This window comes from Canis lupus, chromosome 12 (genome assembly GCF_003254725.2).
Source record: "Canis lupus dingo isolate Sandy chromosome 12, ASM325472v2, whole genome shotgun sequence".
Lineage (NCBI taxonomy): Eukaryota > Metazoa > Chordata > Mammalia > Carnivora > Canidae > Canis > Canis lupus.
Window position 1 is genome coordinate 18,325,530 of NC_064254.1, and position 18,878 is coordinate 18,344,407.

The 18,878-nt window shown below is 35.8% G+C and overlaps 1 long non-coding RNA gene and 1 pseudogene across 1 annotated transcript in view; one reads left to right on the forward strand and one right to left on the reverse strand.

Annotated features, from left to right (window-relative positions):
• LOC112641229 (uncharacterized) overlaps positions 1-18,878 on the reverse strand; it is a 38,475-nt gene that overhangs the window by 13,943 nt on the left and 5,654 nt on the right. The window contains exon 2 of the long non-coding RNA XR_003124563.3: positions 7,130-7,250. This is a non-coding gene — a long non-coding RNA (uncharacterized LOC112641229). The remainder of the gene's footprint in view (positions 1-7,129; positions 7,251-18,878) is intronic.
• LOC112641204 (small nuclear ribonucleoprotein Sm D2-like) lies at positions 7,568-7,918 on the forward strand (annotated as a pseudogene).

The following is an 18,878-nucleotide window of genomic DNA, read 5'->3' on the forward strand; positions in this document are numbered from 1 at the left end:
ATGGAACTGTCTCCTGTTTAAAATTCTGTCTCTCTACCCCTCCCTACTCTCCTTCCCACTTGCTCACTCTCTCTCTTAAAAACACATATATATATAAAACTATATATAAATATATATTAAAAAAACAATTTTATATAAAACTATATATAAATATATAAAAACTATATATATAGTTTTATATATGCTTTATATATAGTTATATTTATATATTTACATTTATGTATAATATGATTCTATGTAAATATATACAGTTATATGTATATTTATATATAAATATATAATATAGTTATATTTATATATAGATATATAAAATGTGTGAATATCTAGGGAAAAAAACACCAAAAAAACCTGCTCACACCTTTCTAAAACAAGGGTTAACTCTTAATCAGGAGGGTGATTTGTTATTCAAAAACCTCAGTTTTGATGCCATAATTTTTTAATTAATTTTTTTAATTTAATTCTTTAATTAGAATAATAGGCTAGTAGTTTGGGAAGAGAGAGGAAGTAGTGAAAAGACAAATTCAAATGTACTTAAGTCAATTCAAATCAGGTTCCTCCACCATCAAAGAATGATGTCAATATAGGAAAACAAGATGACCATCCTCTCCTCCGTGTCTTCTTTTCAATATTTTAATTAACAATATATTTGAACTTATCTTGATACCTTTTATACTATGTTTTTCTGCTGCTTTCCTCCCTCCACTTTCTTTTTATAGTTAGATTGACAGATTTTTCTTTCTTTATAAGTTATAATTTTCCTCCTTTATAAGTTATGAGTTACCATTCCATTTTGAACAAATTCATTAAAGTATTATCAACATCAAGAGCCTGTAAACTTGCTCTTCTGCATACCCAAGTATGTCAATAGCTGCCCAAATCTGGCTCAAACACCTTCCAGATATAGATTTTGGGTTTTATTTTCTGGTTTAACTTTTAATTTGGGGATTAATGTGTTGGCACAGGGAAAGGCATACTCTGTGTATGTATGTGGGTATATAGTTATTTTGGGTTAGTAAAATATATCCTCATTAATCTTTGTAGAAAAAAATTTGCAAATGATGAACTTCTTAACTTCTCCAATAACCAAAAATGTCTTTTTTTTTTTTTTTTACTTTCAAAGTTGAACGCAATTTTAACTGGGTATAGAATTCTAGGTTTAAAATATTTTCCCTGCAGAATTTTCAAAATATTGTGCAATTTACTTCTAGTATCTCAAGTGTCCATTAATAAATCAGTTGTTAAACTCATTCTTATTTCTTGTTCCTTTGTGGATGACCTTTTTCTTCTCTAAGGGAGCCGTTGTAATTATTCTTCCAAATTTTTAGAATTGAGTGAAAGAGTTTCCTGTTACGAATTATGCTTAATGCATTGGGTTAAATGTTAAGTATCTCTTTGGAAATAATTTATAAATTCAGTAAGTATTTATAGGTACATATTGTTTGTCTCACACTATCGAACAAGATAAATATAGCTCCACACTGGTTATGCTCATAATTTCCTAGGAAAATTACAGACATTAAATTACTGACAGTAAATTTGCAAGCCTATATATAATTACACTTTTGATAAGAGCTACAAAGGAAAGTAATGATGAGTGTAAAATGGTATAGGCAGGAAAGGGTGGGGATCAGGGTCAAGTCAAGTCAGAGAAACCTTCCTCAAAGAAATAGTATGTAATGCTGCAACTAAAATGTGAGCAGTCAGGTAGGTAGTTAAGTGTACAAAAAGGAAAAACTGAGACCTATATCATTTAACCTTGCAATAGTAATGAAATGACGTAAGTTTTTAAAGATTTATTTATTTATTTGAGAGAGAGAGAGAGGCACGAATTGGGGGAAGGGGCAGAAGGAGAGAATCTCATGTAGACTCATGCTGAACATGAAGCCTGATGTGGGCTCTATCCCACCACCCTAAGATCATGACCTAAGCCGAAATCAAGACACTTACCAACTAAGCCACCCAGGTGTCCCTTGAAATGATATAATTAAATGAGAAACTAGACAAAATCATAATCCTTAAGTAAAAATCACCATTTTTTCAAGTTATTATTTAAAATACCCTTTATATGCTAAAATTCCACAAATAGTTTTATACTAAGGTCTCTTCTATAGGATGACACCAGCAAGTTGAAAAATAGATGATCTGGTGCTATGAACCAACATGACTGCTAAATCATAACACAGCACAGGGGGCAACTGGGTGGCTCAGTCATTTAGGTGTCCAACTCTTGACTTTAGCTCAGGTCATGATCTCAGGGTTGTGAGATCGAGCTCCACAATGGCTTCCACACTTAGTATGGAGCCTGCTTAGGATTCTGTCTCTCTGTTTCCCTCTGTCCTTCCCCCCACTCCACCCCTTTTCTTTATCACTCTAAAAAAATAAATAAATACATAAAAATAACACAGCAGAGTGGATTTGATGGTTTGTGCCCTATGACACAACTACTCAAGCCACAAAGGACCTATTGCTGAACACCTTATGTGACAGCCTCAGGGAGATAACAGTATCAACGTTCATTTCCTACTTGTTAGACTTGTTAGACTGGCAAATTTAAGGCATGACTCACTTCTCAATACAAAAATACTTTTTGAAAAAAAGATTAATGAAGAAAGAGCAAGAGCAAGACCTTAGCTACTCTACAGCCTAAAGTTGGGGAATTTGAACCATAATTTTGCTAGAATTTATTTGATTCTACAAATCAAAAACTTGGATCTGGGGAGTTAGAATCCATTCTATCATAAAGTTTACTAATGTTTTCTTTTTTCTGTACTGTGAAGGCACACTCTTAGAGATAGAATCACACAGTGTTGGAAAACTAGGACAGTGGGTAATATAATGAGGGGACTTTTTGGGAGTGTGATTCCAGAATCTCCTGAGCAAATCGATACACTAATCAAATGTCACAGTTTAAATAAGATGCAGTGGCAACAGCATGAGGTCAGAGAGTCAATTATTTCCTTTATGCCATCCCCAGACTTTCTCTGTATAGTATATTCATAGTATAGTATGGGGACCTGCTCCTTAACTAGATATAACCAGAGGAGTCAAGAATCAAAAATCAATTTTGTCACCAGCGAAGTGATGACAAAAACCCTGTAACTATGATAGAATTAATCTGGTATTATTGTTATTCAGCCTATACCAGCAATTCTTAAAGTTTCTAGAATGTCACATAATTTTTAAATATTAAATAATCATAATAATTGGTGCCCCGTTGAAAAACAATTTTCTCTTCTCCTTTTAATAAGGTTGAAAAGTGGTAGGAGCAATCCCTTCAATTTGTTCCATCTGTTATATTCATGTGACTGTGTTTTTTTCATTCCTTTTTTTTCCACAGATCAACAAGATAAATCTAACTGCCTTGCTGCAAAAAAGGATGAAAGGGGCTCCACTGTGAACTGAAGTTTGAGTTGAGATGCCTTATACTGGCTGGTGTTCTGAAATTAGCATGAAACAGCACCAGAGGAAACAGAGGGATTCTTCAGTGTTGTACAAAGGACCCTGTGAACTTTCCAAATGCCTGAGATCTCATTACTGACAACATTTTTTTGCCCTCCAAGTTTTCACGTGGTGACCTTATGGCTTCCATAGGAGCGCAGATGCAGATTTCCTCTCCAGTGAAATGGCACGAACAGAGTGAAAAACACAGTCTTTAAGAAGACAAGCTGTGCGCCACCGACATAATTAGGAAAGCTGCTTGGGAGGCAAGCAGTGGACATCTAATGAGCTAGAGAGGATAAGGTGGGAAATGAGAGTGTGGCTATGTAGTGGAGGCACTGTTTGAGTTTTCCTTTAGGTGGGCTGAAAAACAAAATATTAAGCCTGCTGAAGCCCTTCCAGAGTTTGGGGATTCAAAGCTCTAAGGATACTCATGCCACTGTATAAAGAGAAGAGAGACAAGAGAGTGTTCTGCCTTTAGTGACTGTGGCTGATGACTACTCTTTGACCCAAATCCACTTTGAAAGGCAACATCAATGCCAGCAGGAAAAAGTCACAGAAAATGTTTTTAATGATTTCAATCTAGAAACAGGATTTTAAGTAGGCCATGTGACATATTCTGACAGAAGTGCAAGGAAGATTTTAAGTACAAGTAATCTGACTTTAAGGGTAACCACTACAAAACAAAGGACTCTTTGTCATTGTATTTTAGAGCCCCTTTAAAAATGCATGAACCCTGAGTAGCTGTGTGACTTTAGACAAGTTGCCAAACTTCTCTGACCCTCCAGTATCCTTTTTTTTGACCCTCCAGTTTCTGATCTACATAAAGACAAAAATAGTAGTCTTTATTTCAAAGATAAATTCTGTGAGAATTAACTAAAATAGTCCATAAAAACACTGAAGAGCACTATCCCATAAAAATGAGTGTTAGCTATTTTTGTCATTGTTATCAGAAATGATGAGGATCTAAACACAGTGGGAGCAGCAATAGAGGGAAACATGATGACATTTGAGAAATATCTAGATAGTAAAATCAGGAAATCTGGAGATTCATTGACTATGTGTGTAACAGAAAAGAAGTTATCAAGGATAATTCCCAGAATTTAATATGGACAGTTGTGTGGATGAAAGGTAATCATTTGAAATGGAGAGGACCAATGTTGAATGGAGAGGATGATGAAGAAGACTAGTTAGGAAATCATGAAGTTCTCATTGATTATTCCAGGACAGGACAACAAAGTGTTTGGTCTTAGAAGACAAAGAGCTCTTAAAGGAGACTAAAATAAATTGGTACCAGAAGCATGTGGAAAACCCAGTGTGTTTAGTGAAATGGAAACAAAGGATTAGAAAGGGTCAAAGAGACAATGATTTAACCAAAGAAAGGAAGAAAAATAGTGCAGAGAGAGAACAGTACACATAGAAGCCTAAAGGGCAGAAAAGGGTTTAGTGACTAAAAACAGGGCAAAACAGAGGAAATAATATAAAAAGGACTAAAAATGAAGTCAAGAAGCCTGTAATATTTTGGATTTTACTTGAAGGCAATAGGAGACCATTGAATAACCTCATGCAGGGGCATGCTCTAATCAAATTTTATCATTAGGAAGACAATTAAAAAGGAAAAAAAAAAGCTATGGATAATAGGTCAGAGAGGAACAAGCCTGGAGTCAGAATGACCATTTGGGAAGCAATTACAAGAATGGAGTGGGGAACAGGGGGATATAGATAGGATGAGATTGTGATTCTAGGGTAGTTAAGGGAATAGACTCAAGACATTTGGAAAGTTAATAATACAAAGAAGGTAAGGATGAAAACCTGATTTAAGACCATACATCTAGGTAGATAATAATGAGCAGAGAGAAAGAAATAGATTTGTTGGGAAGATAAATAGCCCCATTTTAGGTTTACTATGATTTTTCATTTTCTTTAGACATTGGATAGGAGATGTTGGGAGATGCCTCCACAGATATTTGTCTCAGGAGAGAAAACTATATTGGAAATACAGATCTGAGAGCCATTAGCCCATGAATTATACTTGGTTTGCAGGAGAAAGTGAAAGGGCAAAAGAAAGTGGCCCAGGAAAGAACTTGAAGAGCAAGCATTAATATAAGAGCACAAGAGGAGGCACCTGAAAGTAGACTATGAAAGAATGACCATCGATACAGGAGCAACTCGAATAGATCATTTCACCATAACATTGAAAAAGGAACATCTCTGGAAGAAAGTGACTGGGTTATTAGCGGGAGAAAATAATTCAAAGAAGTCAAGCAAGGTGAGTACTCAGGAATATCTGTGGAACCTAAACACAAAATCATCAGAACCCTTGGGAAGAGAGAACTAATGAAGGTGAGGAAGGATTGTAACTTGGCCTGTGGTAATATTACATCTTCCATTCAAAATGTGGGTGATGAGGCTGGCAACAATTTTAGAGAGTGATCTCTCTTCAATAAGACCTCCTAACCGGGGGATCCCTGGGTGGCGCAGCAGTTTGGCGCCTGCCTTTGGCCCAGGGCGCGATCCTGGAGACCCGGGATCGAATCCCACATCAGGCTCCCGGTGTATGGAGCCTGCTTCTCTCTCTGCCTATGTCTCTGCCTCTCTCTCTCTCTCTCTCTCTCTCTCTGTGTGCCTATCATAAATAAATAAAAAAAATTAAAAAAAAAAAGACCTCCTAACCTAGAATGGGTCTTAAAAGATGAGGAAGTAAGTGATCTAAAGAAACAGGAATATAAAGTGAAAAGATATCAAGGAAATGAAGTAGAATGAGAAAGTCACTTCACAAAGATTCTGAGAGGTACATTCTTATGTTTTTGTATTGTGATTTCTGTGGATACTGTTCCTTGAACATGAATGTACCTTTCCTCATACTTTTAGCCATCAGTTTGTTTCTACTTGAATGATCTTCTTATTTCTCATAGCTTCTCTTAGCCTTATTCCAACTGAAATAGCTGTCCTTTCAAATAACAATAATAGTAGCTAACATTTATATGCTTATTATATGTCAGCAAGGCTCTATGTGCTTTATAGGTATTAACTCATAGCCAGTTAAGGTAGATACTAGAATAAATGTGAAAACGGTGGTATAAAGAATTTAAGAATTTAAGCCTATCAAGTGGAGGATCTGGAATCAAACACAGGGTCTCTGGCTCTAGACTGTGTTCACAACCATTACAGTTAGTGCCTGCTCTACAGAAATCATCATAAAGATAAATATATTTATCAGCAATTCTACTTGACATTTTTTATTAGTTATTGAAACTGACACATTAACAAGTGCTTGACCGTTCTACCCTAACTCTGGCTCATCTGATTGATTTATGAGCCTGTATTGTAGATTAGCTCAGACCCGAACAAACCAGGAAGAATGTTTGTGACTGTGCAGAAGGGAGCAAGATGAATGACAGTAACCTCTGCAATAACACACACCAAGATCTCCTCCCCATTCATCATGCTTACATTGCCAGTTTTTGCATACGTCCCATGAAGAGACATGATTCTTGAATGTGCGCGCTTATACAGGAAGACACCCTCCTTTTCCCTATATCCATTCAGCATATTCCATTCTACCTATATATCCCATAACATCCTTATCCTTAAATACACCCAACCTCAACTCTTCAGAGAGATGGATTCATGGCCTGCCCTCTAGTCTCTTGTTTGGCTGTCTCAAGTAAAATCTTTCCTTACTACTTACCTGATGTCTCAGTGATTGCCATTACTGTGCATTGGGCATACAAACTTGAATTCAGTTATGTTATTTTCATTCTGTATATGATACAACAGATATTTTTTCTCTTCAACTAAATTGTGAGCTCCTTAAAGGAAAAAAAAAAAAAAACGTAGTGAGCATTTGTTGGGTTTTGATTATCCGGCATCCAATCATTTTCTTCTGGTAGAAGGATCCAAAGTTTCTTTAAGGAAAATATCTCATTCACTCTCCACACATTTCCACTTCTTCACTACATGACCCAATGTATATCGGTGAGTACACCAAATCTCTTGAAACACTCATTTAGGAGTAGATGCCAAGTTAGTCCAGAGTGAATCCTAGAATGTGTGGGAAAAACTTCCACAGAGATATTGCCTTACCTACTGGACTTAACCTTGACCTGCAACCACAGCCACTACCACCATGAGTCTCTTCAACAACCCCAAGAGCGAGAGGACCCCAGAGGAGCTGCAGAAGTGGGAAGAGGAAGAATTAAACATGGGTCATTTTTCCGTGCTCACGCAGTTAGTCAAGAACAACACCCAGGTGCTCATCAACTGTCACAACAACTAAAAGCTCCTGGGCTGCGTCAAGGCCTTCAACAGGCACTGCAACATGGTTTTACAGAATGTGAAAGATATGTGGACCAACGTCCCCAAGAGTGGCTAGGGCAAGAAGTCCAAGCCAGATAACAAGGACTACTACATCTTCAAGATGTTCCTGCACAGGGACTCGGTCATCATGGTCCTACAGAACCCACTCATCACTGGCTAGTAGCGGCCTCCTTCCTGCAGAATTTGCTCCCTCCTCTTGCGAAGACCTGTCCTTTGTATTGGGAATAATAAAGTCCTGGGTGTTTTTCTAGTGGGAAAAAAAAAAAGTGATATGAGCCTTGAAGCCTTGAAGCTCTCAAAGGAACTACATGGAGCTTCAGAACAAAACAAAAAAGGATAATCTGAGAGAAATATGGGGGAAGAAAAATAATTTTTCCTCTACCTTTGTAACTTCTTAACTGATAGCCCCCTATAATAAAAGGAGAAAAACAGAGGATTCATAACATATATACCTCCTTTATACATGGGAAAGACCCAAGGAACCTGAGTTACTCCCCAACATGGCCTAAGCTGTCACCTTAAACACCATCTCCAGCTAAAGACAAAGACGGTATTTGGGGGGTGGGTAACCATTTATGGAAGCTTTCGAATAAAGCATAGTAAAAGAAGGTAAGGTTGTTACGCAGATTTAAGTCTCTGCCTACTCCATTGATAAAAGGTTCTAGAGATTGTGAGTCATCCTTCTCTTGGTTCAGAAAGGAACACTTACAAATGAAGATCTTCCTTATAAATGTAAATGTCTCTTACAAAAGGGTAACTTTTGCTGCTTTTTCACTGCTTTTCCTATGTGTGCTGTTTCTTATATATAACCAGCTCAATGTCAACTACACCTCAATTTAAAAAATAATGAAAAATCAGAATAACGACCAGCTCAAGATGATCCTTATAACAAAGAGATACATTTGGGGGTGGCAAATTGTGCTCCCCTTCAGAAGCAAGAAGTATAAGGAAGGAGGAAAAAATGGAAAAGAATAAAGGAATGGAGAAGATAAAGAGAGAGAACAAGAAAAAGGAAAGGAAAATAAGAATTGGAAAGGGGAAGAAAATTATTTTGCACATCTACAAAAATTCCTCTCTGCAAGCTAGTCACTTTCACATGAATTATCCTATTTAATATTTATAAAAATCTTGTGAGGCTATAAACAAATATAATGGCTAGGGCTCAACCCAGCCCTAACTACTTTTTTTTTTCTTTATTCATCACTTTATGCAGTTTCTTAAAAGGAATAAAATTAGTATAATGTGTTAAGCCTATTTTAAATATTCCGTGTGCAAAATAAATGTAGTTGATATTAATGATAATGTACTGATATACTTGTAAACATAGTGTCATAAAATTTTCTTCTGAAAATAAAATGTCTAGTTTAATATATTAGAAATATAGTAACTAAGGTGAGCTCTAAGAAGAAACTAAAATTTTTAAAGTGGCATCTTTAAGTCCTAATAATTGTCATTTAGATTATCCTTCAAAATCTAGGGATTGGATTTTTTTATACTAGACAAATAGCAATAAATACTAATTAAATTTATTTCACCAATTGTTTTGCTTCAGGGTAGTGAAAATCGGGAGACTATGAATAAAGTAGAATACAGTAAAGGAATCAACAAAAAACAGTTCTTAAATTACATCATTATAGGTTGATATAAAATAAAAAGTTATTTTATAGAGCTCAAGCCCAACAAATTCATGTTCCCATTTATTATCACATTTATATTACCAGGAGGCTGGTCAAGGTACACATTATACTTTCCATTCTGATAAAATTTATAGAAAATCTTTCTGATTCAGCACTTTTACAGATGGCCCATTGAAAGATGCCTTCACTTTCTGAGAACCCTGTATTTCAAAAGCATGTCTAATGTAGATTCTCTGAGAGTATGTGTAAGGGTCAAGTCTTAGGATCTTCCTGGATATGTGATTTGGCAAATAGAGAAGTGAATGTGGCAAATAAAAGAGCAAATCCAGTTCAGTCTCGGCTATATTCCCCTAAATTCCATATTCATAGGTTTTAAAAAATAAGGTTAAATAGTTAGATATGTAATGTTATAAATTATCAATATTTCATTTGTCAGAAAAAAACTCATTCATATTAGTCTTCAACTTCCTATATTGATAAAAATGATTATAGTGGTCATCTCTTGATTTTGTCTCTTCAGGACACCTCCCCTACTTTGTCTGGTGTTAGAGAACTTTTTGTCTGAGGATAGCCCACTCTACATGGCTCAGACAAGCCTGATTCTTCTCCTACTCCAGGTGTAGGGATGACTCTGTTCTGACCCATCACAGTAACCCACTCAGCCAAATACAGTGAGGCAAACTAAGTCCAACAAAATCTTCTTTATGCGTTTTGCCAAAGATAATGGCCAAATCATGAAAATGCAACTTAAATTGTGGGCTCATGCAGCATTGTTCTGTAATCATTTATATAATTGACGTCTAACTCCTGCCTCTCACTCATCCCTAGTTTGCTGCCAAAATGGGAAAAACAAATGCTCCCTACTTCTGTGGTGATTTGCTTGCTCCTTCTTGAGATAATTAGCAAGGAGGCACTGAAGTGTTTTTTTTTTTCTTTTCCTTCAAATTAAACATGAGAAGCATCAAGAGATATTTCAAAACTCTCAGGTTACATCTCATCTTACTTTAGATTATAATAAAGTCTATAGAATTAACTGTGCCCCATATAAAAAAAATTCAAACAGGGGCATGTGGGTGGCTCAAATGGTTAAGCATCTGACTTTGGCTCAGGTCAAGACCTCAGAGTCTTGGGATTGAGCCTGCTTAGGGCTCAGTGGGGAGTCAGCTTCTTAACATGTTAAAATTAATGTGACTATGAAATATCCATGGATATTTCCGCAAGTGGAAATAGTAGCAAGTTGCCGGATATATGTACCTAGATCTTCAAGAGCAGGTCAGGACTCATGGTACTAAGTTAAAAATTTATATACATAAAAGCAAAATAAGATACATCACACCCACTGGGATGACAAATATAAAAAAAGACAGACAGAAAAAAACTCTGCATTGGCAAAGCTGTAGACAAACTGGATCTCTTCTAAACTGCTGGTAAAGTGGAGCAGCCACTCTGGAAAACGGTTTGGAGGTTTCCTCAGAAGCAAAACAAAAACTTACCATTCCACAGTTAGAAAGCATTCCAAGAAAAATGAAAACATATGCCCACACAAAGAATTGAACGCTCATAGCTGCATTATTCACAATAGGCCAAAATTGAAAAAATTCCAATGTCCATTGACTGTTTAGTGGATAAACAAAATATGAGGTACCTATATAATGAAATACTACTAAATAAGAAAAAGGAACAAAATATCCATACATAAGTTCATCTAAGTGAATGAAGGCTAACACAAAAGACTACCTGATTGCCTAATTCCGTTTATATAAAATGTCTAAAAAAGGTAAGTTCATAGAAATAAAAAGCAGATCAATTTTTGCCTTGACTGTGGGTGGAAGCAAGAATTAACTTCAGATGAGCAAGAGAGCACTTTTTGGGGTGATGGAGGAAATGTTCTAAAACTGGACTGTGGCAATGGCTGCACAGTTCTATCAATTTTCTAAAAAAAATCACTGAATTGTACACTTGCAATGAAAGAATCTTAGGATATATAAATTATATTTCAAAAAAATTGTAAAAGATCATATTCTTGAAAATGGTGATTGAAGTCCCAGAAGTTGTTGCAATCTCAAGAGTAGAGGTGAGAGTTCAGAACCAAGAGCTACATTTATAGGGATTTTCATTTGAAAAATAGGAAGAGGATGAGCTACTGATGAAAACAAAAAGTAGACTGGGAAGTTAAGGGGAAAAAAAGAACCACAGAGTTAAAAAAAATCTATGGGAAAAGTTATTTTAAGAGGACAGTTCTGTCCAAAAATATTAAATACTACAGAGAGATCAAGTAGCATGGGAACTCAGGAAAACACATTGGTTCTGGCAGTTAAAATCTAATTGGTGAAGTTCAATTCAAGAAGCCAGAAAAATAAAGATAAAAGCAAAAAAAAATTAATTAGGAAAAGAAAAATGTAGAGTAATAAATAAATTCAAGAACTGTTTCTTAGAAAAGACCAACAACAGATTGTTTTTAAAAACCCAAGTTCAAAAGATAAAAGAAAGAAAAAAAATATAGAACAGACCTAGAGAAATAATATAAAATTCTGTAATTGTCCTAATAAAATATAAAACTATTATGCTAAATGAAATTTAAAATACCAAAATCACAATTAATTTTCCAGAAAAAAATACAAATTTTCAAAGCTAACTCAAAATGTGATTTTAATGGGATGCCTGGGTGGCTCAGTCAGTTAAGCATCTGCCTTCGACTCAGGTCATGATCCTAGGGTCCTGGGATTGAGCCCTGCATCAAGCTCCCTGCTCCACAGGGAGTCTATTTCTCCCACTGTCCCTCCTCCCCTCTCCCTCCTCCTCTTCCCCTCCTCCCTCCTCTTTCCTTTCCCCTCCCTTCTTTCTGCTCTTGCACACATGCTCTCTCTCTCTCTCTCAAATAAATAAATCAAATCTTCTTTAAAAATGTGATTTCAAAATCATGAATACACAATTATGTAAAACAAGAAAGCCATTTTTTAGTTGCCTCCAGAAACTCAATGAGCCAAGACCATTTCTCCAGAATATTCTACTAATTCCAGCTCCCAGATATTGTGTGACCTTGAGGCATTAATTTAACTCCTCCAAGCATCAGCTGATATAACTTAGTAATGAATTACTGATGCAAATTAAAGTTCATCTCAAGCCATCTTCAAGAAGAGACGTGTATTGAATTTTGCTATTGGCTGGCTTCATTTTGGGAGAGATGAAGATTAACAATAAACTAGGCTTTGTTTTTTATAGAATTTACTCTATTAAAAAATATGCTTTCTGGAAATTACAGTTCCAGTATTTACTAGTTGTGTATATGCAAGTTACTTAAACTTCTTTGAGTTACAGTTTGTTTGTACCTCAAAAGCAAAATAAGGATAATAATACCTTCCTTAAGGCATTGCCATTAAGGAAAAAAAGGACATTATTGTTAGACACATTGGTGATACACATATACACATCTGTTGTAAAATGCCTCACTTATGGTAGGCATTTAAGAAATAGTATTAAATCACATTTTGTACCTTTTAAATTTCTCCACATAGTTACTATGCAAATATTGTTAGCTGCATTTGCTTATTTAGAATAAAACAGAAACAAAGTATACTGGGCTTCACACTAGAAAAGTTCCTGAAAGTTTATTTCTTATTTCCAAAATAATTGTTTATAATTCATTTGTCAATTTGTCATGTATGTTAAATAACCTTGTCATTTGAATAAACCTAAGCAACAGTTGAATCCTAATGAGTAAAGAGGCACTCAGGTTGTAGAGAGTAACCTGTGCAAATTACTCTTAAACATTTCAGGGAAGAAGTGTGTGTGTGTGTGTGTGTGTGTGTGTGTGTGTGTGTCTGCGCGTGCATAGGAAGACCAAATGATAAAGCAAATATGGTAAAATGTTTTCATTTGGGGAATCTCAGTAAAGCAATTTAGGAATTCTTTGCAATTTTTCTGCAAGTCTAAAACTATCTTTTAAGAAATTAGCCCCTGTGCATTTTTCAAATGTTAGCCTTCCTTAAAGAATATGTAGTACATGCTTTTTAAGTATAAAATGAGTCAGGCACAGAAATATTTTGAATTTAGGATTAGAAGATCCAACATTGCCTATATTATTGGTTTTATGTGGCCAATGACCAGAGGTTCTCTAAAGTACTGGGGAAATTAACTTCCCACCTTTCTATGTGAGTCCTTGAAGAAATCCTATAGGTCACCTGTCTGTGGGTCAGATACTCTTTGCGTCAAATTCTCTTTGGTGGAATAGAGGTTTCAGAGAATGTGCCAAAGGCAACCTTTCTGTGTGTGTCTTCATATACCAGAGAATGCCCACTTAGACATTTACTCTTGGAATCTTGAATGGGAATTGCAAAACACAGTTGGAGATTAAATCTGATGAGAAAGCCCACTAACTTGATGCTTTTTCTTTTCTTTCCATTTATCTCTTGCTCTCTTTAGCTTATTTGAGTGCAGTCTAAATCCCACCATCCCATTGTATTACTCCTCATACCATTTTCATGGGTTGTAGTGAGCCAGTTTGTTTCTTCCTTTCTTCTTTCCACAAAAGCAAACTAAGTTTGAAAACCAAATCAGAATTAATAAGGATTAGAAGTCAATGTTATCAAATACAGAAGGAAAGAGGGAGGAAGTAGATGAAATTTGACAATATTTATAAATAGGAAGGAGTGGGAAACTAGCAGAGAAATGAAAAAGACAGATAAATTATGTCTGTCTCATCACATCCATTCCTCTTCCATATGTTGTATATCACCTCTAGCAATTTACCACACTCTAGCTTCAAGATAGCGGGAGGCAAAGGATTTCCTGAGAGACCACAGCTCAGCACTGCTTCTCACCTCTTCTTCACAGGCCCATATTCAGAAAAACAAAAACACTCAACAGTAACCAAAAGTTCACATTGGACTGCTTGTTCCTCCTCCAGGCCTGGTTTCTAGGCAGATTTTTTTCTAGCCTATGGAAATGTTTTAGCGTTAATTTGATCATGGTTTCTTTCACACTTCCTTACTCAAGTACTAAAAAAGGGAATTCACAGAAATTCATGGAGTGCCATCAGCGACATTTTCACAAGTGTTAAAGAAATGAATATGATAATAGATTTCAGACTAAGTTCTTCAACTTATTTAGTTCGCTGGGTGTTATAAATTAGTCATAGTCCAAGAGTGTATATCAAACAAAAAATTTGAATTTTTACCATGTAGGTACTAAACTCGAACCATAATTATTGATCCTATATCCATGTAATCCTTTCTAATTTTTCCATATGCAGCTCTATCCTCAACTTCCAGCTCCCAATACCTATTTTACTGCAGCTACTTAAGATGTGTACATGTTCAATTTCATGGCTTATAGTACAAGCTTCACTCACTATAAATAGCAGAATTGTGTTTTCCAGGACATATCAGGCCTATATATTTAGATCAAATTATTTGATTTGATTTGTAGCCTTTTAAAAATATCTGTTCTCTCTGGAGAATAAGTTTGAGGGCAAGCTTGCCATAGAATTAGTAACCACTTATGGTCTTCTGAGCGGCTTAATCTCAAAAGGACATAATGTGCCAAGAACAACTGAAATTATATTTAAAATAAAATGAAATGATTGAATGTAATCAAAGGTTTTCAAAAAACATATATTTTAAAAGATCAAGGAATCCTATCACTACAAGATACATGTGTTTATCAGGTCAGGGTACCATGAAAAAAAAATGCCGCAGATTGGGTAACTTAAATAACAGAAGTTCATTTTCTCATAGTTCTGGAGGCTGGAAGTCCATGATCAGGATGCCAACACAGTTGGGTTCTTGTGAGCACTCTCTTCCTGACTTGCAGATGGCACTTATCATTATGTCCTCTTGTGGTGGGCAGAAAGAAAGAGCAAGCTTTCTGGTATCTCTACTTATAAGGGTACTTATAAGGGTACTATCATGAGAGCCCCACCCTCATGATGTCATCTAAACCTGATTTCCCAAAGGTCACATCTCCAAATATTATCACCCTGGAGGTCAGAGTTTTAACATATGAATTTCCGGGGACACGACTAAGTCCATAGCAATAAACAGAATTAACTGTGTTTTGGCAGTCCCATTACATTGCTGATTCATCCTGAATTCAATGGAGTGTGAAAGCCCCATGTCTTTTTACACTTTGCTGTCACTGAGCCCCTCATCCTTTATTTGGGTAGTGGGCCTAGAGTTATTAGTGTAGACTATTATACTAATCAATATTCAATTTTATTTATTTATTTTTTGCCTCTGATCCATTATTCCAGGATTTTTATACTTTTGGGGTAGGAGGAAATTCCTAGCTTTGTATTATCTTTATGTGTTATAATCTTGCTTTATATATGTCCATCTGAGTCAATAATTAAAATGCCAAATACATAAGGGAAATGTGGAGAATGTTAGGGTCATGGAACTTTCCCTATGTGTTATATAAACCCATCATCCAGGGTTCTGTCATTCAATAAATCCACCTAGTTGTAATCATGTATATTTTATATTTTATCTAATTATAAGAAAATTATCAGATGTTTTTGTAAAATACTTTCAAAATTCCAAGTACACTACATCATTTTTTGGACTCCTCATTCCAGTAACACTGAGAAAAATTTGAAATGAGATAGACTACCATATTTTGCTCTCGGTAAATTATGCTGATTTCTAAGTCAAGCATTCTTCTTTCTAACTTTCAGAATCTTTCCTAATCTAACTCTCATCTGCCTTGGCATGTAGTTTGCCTTGAATTTCTACTAACTTTATGCTTCAGTGATGAGTTCTATGTTGGAAATGTAGCTCATATTTTCTCTTTCTATGTTTAGATTTAAATCATTTCATTTTTTTCCATGACATGATGTTACAGGTAACTTCTGTGTTGTTTAAAACTGAGTTGAACATATAAGAAGCTCTTCAGAAGTGCCCATTAAATGAATAGCATTCCTTAGTGGAGCAGCTATGGGAGTTTGTCATTATGGGAGAAGCAAATGCAAAAGGAATTTTGAGGTAGGTATAGGAATTCAGGAAGCAGCGTAAAATGAGAATGGGGGACATAGCACAGACAAACTGAAGAAAATACAGAAAGAGACAAGAGGAAGATTCAGAAGAGAATAGAAGACAGAAAATGCTGGTTCAGCTACAACTTGGGAATCATTAAAGGTTCCATGGGCATTAGAGGGGTAATGCACAGGCTGCCCCACGATAGGCCACCTTGACATGAGTGTTATTTTGAGTTAAAAGTAATCAGAACCCAGCAGATGCAGGAAAAGCTCTCATCCTGGTCCTCAACTGCTTAAATTTACATTGGAAAGGAGAGTCTGTATCAGGAAGATGGCTGTTAACAGACTCCCCTTTACCTGAGAAACTTAACTGCACAATAGGGCAGCTTTCATTTTTTCAAAACATTTCCCTTCACCTTCTCCTAATAGCCTTCCTCCTCTGTATATTCTTAGACCCTACTCCTCTCCTTAGCTCATATAAGCTTCATGTTACCTCATTGTCTTTAAAATTTAATGTCTCTGAATTCTCCATAGACACACTATTAAATTTTACCTTCTCCTGTTAATCTATCTTATGTCAATTTTATTTTAAGTCCAGCTAGAAGGATCTGGAAGGGCAGAAGAAGCTCTTCCTCTCCCACAGGAGCAATAAAGACCAAGGGTACAAATTAAATTGAGTAAACAACGTCTGTTAAGAGAAAGGCAAAGAAGGGGCAAAATAAGTTTTTAACATTCTAGAAAGCAAACACAAAAGAGCTACAAGATCATTGTTAATTATGTCTGAAGTTGTCTGACGAGGTTATTATTCTGAGCACATTTAAAACAATAGGATGGGGATCCCTGGGTGGCGCAGTGGTTTGGTGCCTGCCTTTGGCCCAGGGCGTGATCCTGGAGACCCGGGATCGAATCCCACGTCGGGCTCCCGGTGCATGGAGCCTGCTTCTCCCTCTGCCTGTGTCTCTGCCTCTCTCTCTCTCTCTGTGTGTGTGACTATCATGAATAAATAAATTAAAAAAAAAAAACAATAGGATGACAGGGTGAGCTTGGAGAGGACCAAAACACCCCAGAAGTTATTAGTTACTCTTTTCTCTCATCCTGCAGAACTATTTGATGCAATCTCACCCATAACTTGACACCCACCCTCTACTTCAGCTATAGTATTTCTATTTGATTATCTTTTTTTTTAAAACTTAGTTATTTCCAATTAAGGTTTTATGAGAAAACTAATTCTGCAAATAGAAATATTTGTACGTCATTGATTTACATCAATACATAACCCAATTACCTTCCATTGAAAAGTAATGTCAGAAACAAAAATGCAGGGTTTTAAAATTTTAAAGTAAAATAATTATGCTCAAAGCATGTATACTACATAGAGGAAACTACAAATCCAAGTGAATAATATTTTTCACTTGTCAAGGCTTCATTTGATGTTACTGTTGTGAGTTCCATAGAATGCACTCATTACATGAAGCATTTTAACCCAACTTGTTGATTTTTTTTTAAGATTTATTTATTTATTTATTTATTTATTTATTTGAGAGAGAGAGTTTGAATGAGGGGGAGGGGAAGATAGAGGGAGAGAAGCAGACTCCCAGCTTAGCAGGGGATCATGACCTGGGCAGAAGGCAGACGCTTCCTCCCTAGCCACTCAGTCACTGCACCAACTTGTTAATTTTTAAGGACATTCTTGGTTTCCTCATTTTTTCTAGTTACCATTGACTTCTTTTTCCTGTGTCAGTCAAAAGTTTAGTTTTGCTTTATCTTGTTCCTCTTCTGCATTACTTCAGATCACATATAGCATTCTCCTAGTTTCTTTCACTTCTCTCAAGTATCTCTAATGAAGACTGTATCTGTAGAGCCCAATTTACTAAAGGTTTTTGGCAACAAAGTATGAAAATTACATAAGAAATATTTTTTAAATCTTCATATTAGTTATCAGATACAATTCTATATTCTACTGGGCATCTCCTACTGAGTAATTTCTCATTGATCATGAACAACTTTGGATGTAACTTTCTACATCCTTTTCTTATCTCTACCAGGTAGCCTCCAAATCACTGTTCTGGTTCATTTCTTGTGAGGAGCAGTTCAGCTCTCTATCCCCCACACCAAATGTTTGGGCTCAGGGTTGCATACTCAAAAATTCATGAACATGATTTGCTAAACAAAGGGCTGTTGACTTTAAATTTCCACATTTAATAGTAAAGCACCCGAGGGCTCTTCAAAATTGGTTTCCAAATTCTTAGGAAGTTTCCCTCCAGCTGTCTCCAGCAAGATCCTACATGTCCTGAGTTTTATTTTATTTTTCCAGAAAATTCAACAACCACAGATACAGGCAAAAAACAAAAAACAAAAAAACAAAAAATAAAACAAAAACAAAACTCAGTATCACAGTTGTTCCCCAATCATCAAAAACCCATTTTACTGACAAATTCTACTAATGGTTCAGCCATATTATCAATCTGATGAGAATACATAAAGCACAGTTTAAAAAAGAAACTCTCCTC